General features: G+C 34.7%; 1 long non-coding RNA gene across 1 annotated transcript; it reads left to right on the forward strand.

Moving 5' to 3' along the window:
• Positions 1 to 1,982: 1,982 nt before the first annotated feature.
• LOC121418327 lies at positions 1,983 to 6,959 on the forward strand. Its single transcript, XR_005970451.1, has 3 exons — positions 1,983 to 3,660; positions 4,629 to 4,716; positions 6,115 to 6,959. It is a non-coding gene; the product is annotated as an uncharacterized LOC121418327 (long non-coding RNA).
• The last annotated feature ends 466 nt before the right edge of the window (positions 6,960 to 7,425 follow it).

Raw genomic sequence — 7,425 nt, forward strand, 5'->3', positions numbered from 1 at the left:
TAATTAATATATTAACAACGATAGCATTTATTCATTTGGATGATATTGAATTTTGGCAAAAAAACCCAAGAGACTTGGCTTAAATTCCACTTGGCATGGCATATTTAAAGGTCATATCCACCGGGCATGTAGATTTTAATATTTCTATAAATGTCATCAATATCTGATAAGAAATACGGAAGTTATGACATCTTAAAGTTTTGCATTTTGCTGAATCTTTACGAAATAGAACCAAGGATTGTTGCTTCGTATGTGAACATGGTTTTCTTGGGTACAAGTGAGGATCTAGTTTATCCATTAGTACATATCATATTATATCAGGGTGAGAGATCTGTCATGATCACAAAAACACAATTTCTGTAACAAGTTTACTTTTAGCCATTTGAATTGAATGATTTCAGTAGCTTTTATTGCAAATTTGTTGTTGTAACAAGTTTCATGAAACTGGCCACTAGAGTGAAAATAATCTCAATTGAATAGTTGGAAACACACCATGTTATTGGGTCACACCTGACGAAAAGGCCTTCTTTTTACAGAGACTACTTTTGGGATGACATTACACACAAGTTGCACGCTGCCATTTGATTCGGTCATATATGTGTACATTTATTGTTTTGATGTCACGTTTGACTGTCAAAGTACTTAAGATTACTCTATAAGAATCATGCATATAAAAATATTAATCAAGGGTCAAATGGGTTCAGAATCTGCTCTTTGGTAAAAATGTTCCTAATAAAGTCAATTCTGTCGAGAGGACAAAATTGTTTGACAAAATTTGACTCTGGCAAAATTTTATTTGTCACATGTGCTTTGCATATTCTGGTTGGAAATAATGCTTCAGAGTGAATAGGCGATTATTGAATTTATGGAGAACCTTCTAAAACAACATGAATGCTTGGAAGATCTGATAAACATGATGCCCTCATATTCAAGGATGTAACCATATTCCTCTCTGCCTGTGGCCCTCAGGGGTCAACTTTCCATGTTAAAGAGCTGTCGATTTTCCATAGTTCAACAAATAGCCAAGTCAAAGCGCTTTTTCTGATCAGAATGTGCAACGTACGTTTTATTTAGCAAGTTGAATTTCGCCTTAGTCGAACAGAGTTCTGTGGTCCAAAGGGATTCAAATTCAGCAGATTCTTTTGTAGTTGGTTGCATTTGTGTTTACTTTGTTGGGGTGTTTCATAAAGCTGTTCGTAAGTTAGGAATTACTTTAAGAAGAACTTCCGATACCTTCTTGGGTGCTCTCATCCGTTTCTCATTGATTTAGATGTAGCACAAGATGGTATCTCCAGTCATGCACAAAGTCAGTCGTAACTTCCGAACACCTTTATGGAACACCCACCAAGTACCAAAGTTTCCAATCAGGTCATCCCTCTGCCGTACTTATTTGCATATTATCTACGGAGCTGGTTAACTTTTGTACACAAGGTTAACTGAAGTCTCCACTTATATCTAATGTACTTTAAAAGGCTGTATCACATCTTTCTGTGCAAGCCTTGCGGGTGAGTTTCGGGCAATCACCTGCAACACAATTACATGTTCACAACTTTTGTACGTGCAAATCAGACTTGAGTGCACTTCTGCGGGCATCTGCGTATGAGATACATGCGAGATACTGTCAATGCGGGTGACCTGCGGTAGTAAAAATGCTTAAAGGACAAGTCCACCCCAACAAAAAGTGGATTTGAATAAAAAGAGAAAAATCCAACAAGTATAACACTGACAATTTCATCAAATCGGATGTAAAATAAGAAAGTTCAGACATTTTAAAGTTTTGCTTAATTTCACAAAAAAGTTATGTGCATATCCTGACTGGTATGCAAATGAGAAGACTATGACATCATCCACTCACTATTTCTTTTGTATTTTAGTATATGAAACATGAAATATTCTAAGTTTTTCATCGCCAAGTGATACAACGATTAATTCCTCCATGAACATGTGGAATTAGCATTTTTTAATACTATATGGTTCAGTCAAGTTGGTCCTTATTGTCAAATCTGTAAAAAAATGAAGTATTGTATAGGGTAATTCAAACAATAAAAAAAGAAGTGAGTGATGGATATCATTGACTCACTCACCTAGTTGTGCATATCACTGTTTTGTGAAAAATAAGCGAAACTTTAAAATGTCATAACTTATTTTATTTTTACATCCGATTTTGATTAATTTTTCAGCACTATGCGAGTTTGATTTTTCTGTTTATTCATATCAGCATTTTCCTGTGGTGGACCTGACCTTTAAGAGCAAGTCGCCCGCAAGGCTTGCACGGAACGATGTGACAGGTCCTTTATTATTAGACTGAACTCATCTAGGGCCTAAACTCATCCTTTGTCTACTGTTCAGTCAATTGTGCCAAGATTGGAGAACAAGATGAGAAAAAAAATTAAATAAGAAGACAATAATAAACTGCTTGTATGTATAATCACCTTTCATTTGAATTCCTAAATCACATACTGATTTGATTTTCTATAATACTGAATCTTGAGGAGAAAGTGGGATGGAGGCCAGAAGATGAATATATTGTGGGTTTTTTTTTGTTTTTGAGATTATGGTTCGAAGGAGGTCGCACATTTTTAGCTGGTATCTTAATTGAAAAGGGCTTTACTTTTGATAATGTTAACAATTCAAGAGACGGTAGCCTGTATTGGTTTTAGAAGTAGAAGAATAAAACCAAAGGTTGTAGATCAGCAACCTTTTGCCCTTCCAACCCAATGGAAATCTCATTTTAAAGCTGAATAATGTGGAAATCAATATTTTTTACAAAAGCATGCACTTAAAATTGCAGTAAGTATGTATTACACAATGAAATATAGGGGGCAGAGAAGAATGGGAATATGTGTACCGACCATCATTCAAAATTTCAAGTGGGATTTTTTTTCACATCGAAAAGTTTCTTGTAACATTTTTCTAAGAATGGAATAACGAATAATTTCTGAAGACGTTGATTTCATTACATCATCTATTACATTTACACATAATATTGCTATCTATGGAAGACTGGAGCACCATTTACCTTAAAACTAATAAAATAATGATAAAGAGCATTTATATGGTCAGCTACTATAGCAAATATATCCTGTGAAATAGATCTTTTTCAAGTTTTAAACATTAACTCCTGGCGATTCCTGTATAGTTATTTGATTTAATACATGCAGTGGGTTTAAACTTCTTTTTAATTAAAAGAAAATATATCCTATGAAATAAATCTTTTTCAAGTTTTAAACATGAACTATTGGCGATTCCTGTATAAATATTTGATTTAATACATGCAGTTGGTTAAAACTTTTTTTAATTAAAAGAAGGTGAAGATGCCTACACTTAAGCATTTAATTTTGTCCTTTTTGACCATGCTGTCAGGTGCGACTCATTTCTTTCTTTTCTTTGACAGACCCCTCAGTTCTTTTGCTGTTTAAAACCAATCAACATTCTTTGATTCTCTACTGCAGGCCCATCTTGGAAGCTACACTTGATATGCAAATTAACCTCTTACAGAACATGTATGCTAGCTTGAGCGATTTTGAATGGAAGTGTGTGAGCTGATGTGTGGAGTAGGTTAGAGTGAGAGGGGTTGCTTTACTTGTATAGCAGTGTTAATTCAATTTTGGAGAGAGAGGACTGGTGTCTTCCTTTTGGCCTGTATTCACAAGTCAAGTTGTAAGTTGAATTATACAATTTCTTTCAGATATGGTTACATAACGGAGAGCAAAGATACAAATGCTGTTTGGAAAATGTGTATTCTAAATATTGTCATCTTAAAGCACTGGTTGGGGTTATCCTGGCTTAAGTCACCACTCCATTCACTTTATTGCGTTTATTTCGTCAGTGGAGGCGACTTCCTCTCCCACTGACTTCATTAAAATATCACTTTTGTGACCAGAATTATTAATTTCCATACAGTTGCAATGTATTTTTCGGCCAATTCGTGGTTTCGGGAACCACTCGGCGATTTGTATATGCGCACTTTTGTACAAAGTGAATGGAGGTGGAAATAGGGAACCGTGCGTGTGACTGAATAAAGCGCTGCTTTATGAAGTGAACGGTGGTTCCCAATAACACGATAATGCCTATTTTTCATTAGTAACTTGGGAATAATTATTGTATTCACCAGAGCGCTCAAAAACTTGAATTTTGGGCATATTTTTGTGTACGCCCTCTATTGGTGGAAAGTAATATGGCAAGAAAATTTTCATTTTTTGATCTTTATTTTTAATTAAGAAAAAAATAGTTTAAAGAATCAAATTTACTTAAGAGCCAAGTTGTATGACAAATAGATGTAATGGAAACTGTCAGTGCAAACATATCAAGCATTTGTCCCAAAGAAAAAGAGAAAATAAGCCAAACATTGCCACCCTTATTTTGCCACACATGGACATATAACTGAGAACAAGGTTATATCATAACCTTGTTCATTGAATATGATGGTAAAAGCACTCGTTCAATAAACAAGGTTATGATATAACCTTGTTCTCAGTTATAGAAAAAAGAAGCAATATCTTGCTGTACTGTATTATGAAGGAGACTTGTATAAAAGGAATAGTTACTGTTACATACAAGCATTGATTATGATTTACAGGTAGCTCTTATTATTGTGGATATCATTTGTTTTTTTTGCTGTACACCAGAGACGCTTTTGCGAATGAGGCCCTTCTCCTTTCTTGGTGGGAACAACACTAGAAATTGTGAACACCTGTTACCTCTGTGAAACAGCAGGTAGGACCGTTCTTAATTTAAATGGAAAGTTCACCCTGACAAAAAGACTAGTAAAAATAGCGGAACAAATTTTTTTTTAAATTGCGAAGGTTTGAGAAAAATCCATCAAAGAAAAAAAAGTTATGGACTATTTTATTTTTTATCTGTGACGTCATATGCGAACAGCTTTCCTACATACCATATGGTAAAAATTCAATGAAATGTCATTTTATCAGAAAAATAAAAAATAGATTTTATTGCACCTTCAGTATATCAATGCCCAAATCATTTCACATGCTCTGCTAAAAAGAAAATGAAAAATAGGTCATCACTAAGCATTAAAATATGAAATTCATGCATTTTTCATATTACAGAACATATGGAGCAGCTGCTCGTTTGCGACGTCACAAATCCAAAAGTTCAATTTCTAATAACTTTCTTAATATTTAATGGATTTTCTTCAAACCTTCACCAATATTTTTTTATGCTATTTTCACAAAAAAAAATTCATCAGGGTGAACTTCCCCTTTAAGCTACTTCTTTGTGCATAGACTGTGACAGGTGCTCATTCTTGAGTCAGTGCTTCAAATCTGAAAGTCCACATTTGGTTCTACAAGGCCATGCTTTCTTGGACATTACAACCCAACTTTACTGATCCTTCATTCCCCATCGCCTGCCCAAGGTTTGAGGAACTCGTATGAGGTGACGTATGCTTGTTAATACTTGGATATGATAGTTCTCTTCCAACATCTTGATGGACAAACGTTCCGAACTGACGCTTCCAATAATCATAACTGCATTCTTGGACCTTGTGGATGCATTTTACTGATTCTTAAACAGTTTTATTTTATCTTCTAAAAGGGGTATATTATTGGCCAATATGCATGTAAGCCTTGGTAATCTTTGATATTTGAAAAATTTGATACATGTACATTGATTATTATATCTGTTATTTGAATAATTTGATGCCTTGAATATTTGAATGATTTTAATAATAAACATTAATTTGTACATCGCAGCTTTTATATGGATATATTCAGCTGCACTTGTTCAGAGCTCTTTTTACTTATATCTACACAGCAGATATTTGAAGGATTTTATAGTTTTATAGTCGCTTAATCTGATATTCGGTGTGGAACCAATTTGGATATTGGATTAATTTGGACATGTGTTTAACATGATGTACATGTATGATGTCAGTGGCGTAATGAGCCAAAATTTTGATGTGTCATATCGCGTAAAATTTATAAAAAGATGCAAGGAAGCAAACAAAAATTTCAACATTTTTATTACAATAATCCAATTTTGTGATAGATTTTGACATAATATTCCAAAATACTATAATATTTTACTCTTCTCTCTTTCCTTTGATCTTTTTTTTCTTGGTCATGAAAACTTCTACTCATTGAATACTTTTAGGCCTACTATCAATTATCCCATCTTGATGTAAATCAAGTGGAGTAAGTCTGCCCTGGAGTGCACATCACCATCCATGTGACCTGTTCAGCGAGGAATGGAGCAGGTTTTCATCGGGAGGTGATGCTGATGGGTCAGGTGATTAGGAGAATGTAGCTTGGAAGGCATCCACAGACGGTTACTGTATCTGATGATGGTGAGATCGGGTCTGGGGCCATTGTTGAACGGCCAATTCAAGTTCCCACTTGAGAGGAGTATAGGGTATATGGATGGTGGACTTTGATCGATGAACTAGGCTAGCCGATTCCATGGTTGGAAGGATCACCCGATGCAGTCTCATCGTGGAAGAGGGACGATCAAGGATCCAGTTGGTCTTCCTCCTGCTCGAGCCCCAGGGAATTTATGTTACATGGCAGGAATATTCCCAAATATGTTAAAGACTATGCTGAATGGATCAGCCAAATTGGTTCACTTTCTACTTATGCCAATGACATACAGATTTGAGGGGGGGGGGATGAAAAGTAAAGGGAAAAAAACAAATATGAAACATTTTTTTTTTATTCTGTCAAATCTATCACAAAAAAAAAGGAATTTTAAGTTTCAAAATTTTGACCCAGACACCATTATGGTTGTTCTCACCGTTTTGTTTTCCTTTTTATTGTATGAATTCTTCAACATTTTTCACTTTTAGAAGGAGACTCTGCATTGACAATAAGGCAGTAAGAACCCTTTTGAATGAACTACATATAGTTGAAACAATGACATGGAGGAACTTTTTATGACATTATGATACAGAGACAAATAAAATATTTCATTTTAAATATAATAAAATACAAAAGAAATAGTGAGTAGATGATGTCTTCATTTCCCTCATTTGCATACCATCCAGGATGTGCATATACCTGAGAAATTAAGAAAAAGACATTCACTTTGTTATTTCATATTCTATTTTGAGTTTTTTGTTGTTCAGCTTGGTTAAATTTTCATGGGGGGATCTGAAATGCGCTGAGTCAATCTGAACTACTAGTATTCCAAGTTCCTCTGCAAATGACATTTGGGATAAATTTTAGAATTATTATTTTGTTTGCATGTTTGATCATTAAATGATTGTGTTACAACCATTGGCGGCGATTCCAGGGAATGGGGTAACGTGCCCCCCCTCGATTTTCAACTTTTGTACAGCAGCCTATTGGAAAGAATTGTCTCGTTTCCCTTTATTATAGACCAAAATTTTTCATGAAATCGCTGTCAATGGTTATCTGTTTGGCTACTTGTATTCATTATTGACTGGATTCTTATGAACTTTTCTCTCCA

This window comes from Lytechinus variegatus, chromosome 7, assembly GCF_018143015.1.
Source record: "Lytechinus variegatus isolate NC3 chromosome 7, Lvar_3.0, whole genome shotgun sequence".
Lineage (NCBI taxonomy): Eukaryota > Metazoa > Echinodermata > Echinoidea > Temnopleuroida > Toxopneustidae > Lytechinus > Lytechinus variegatus.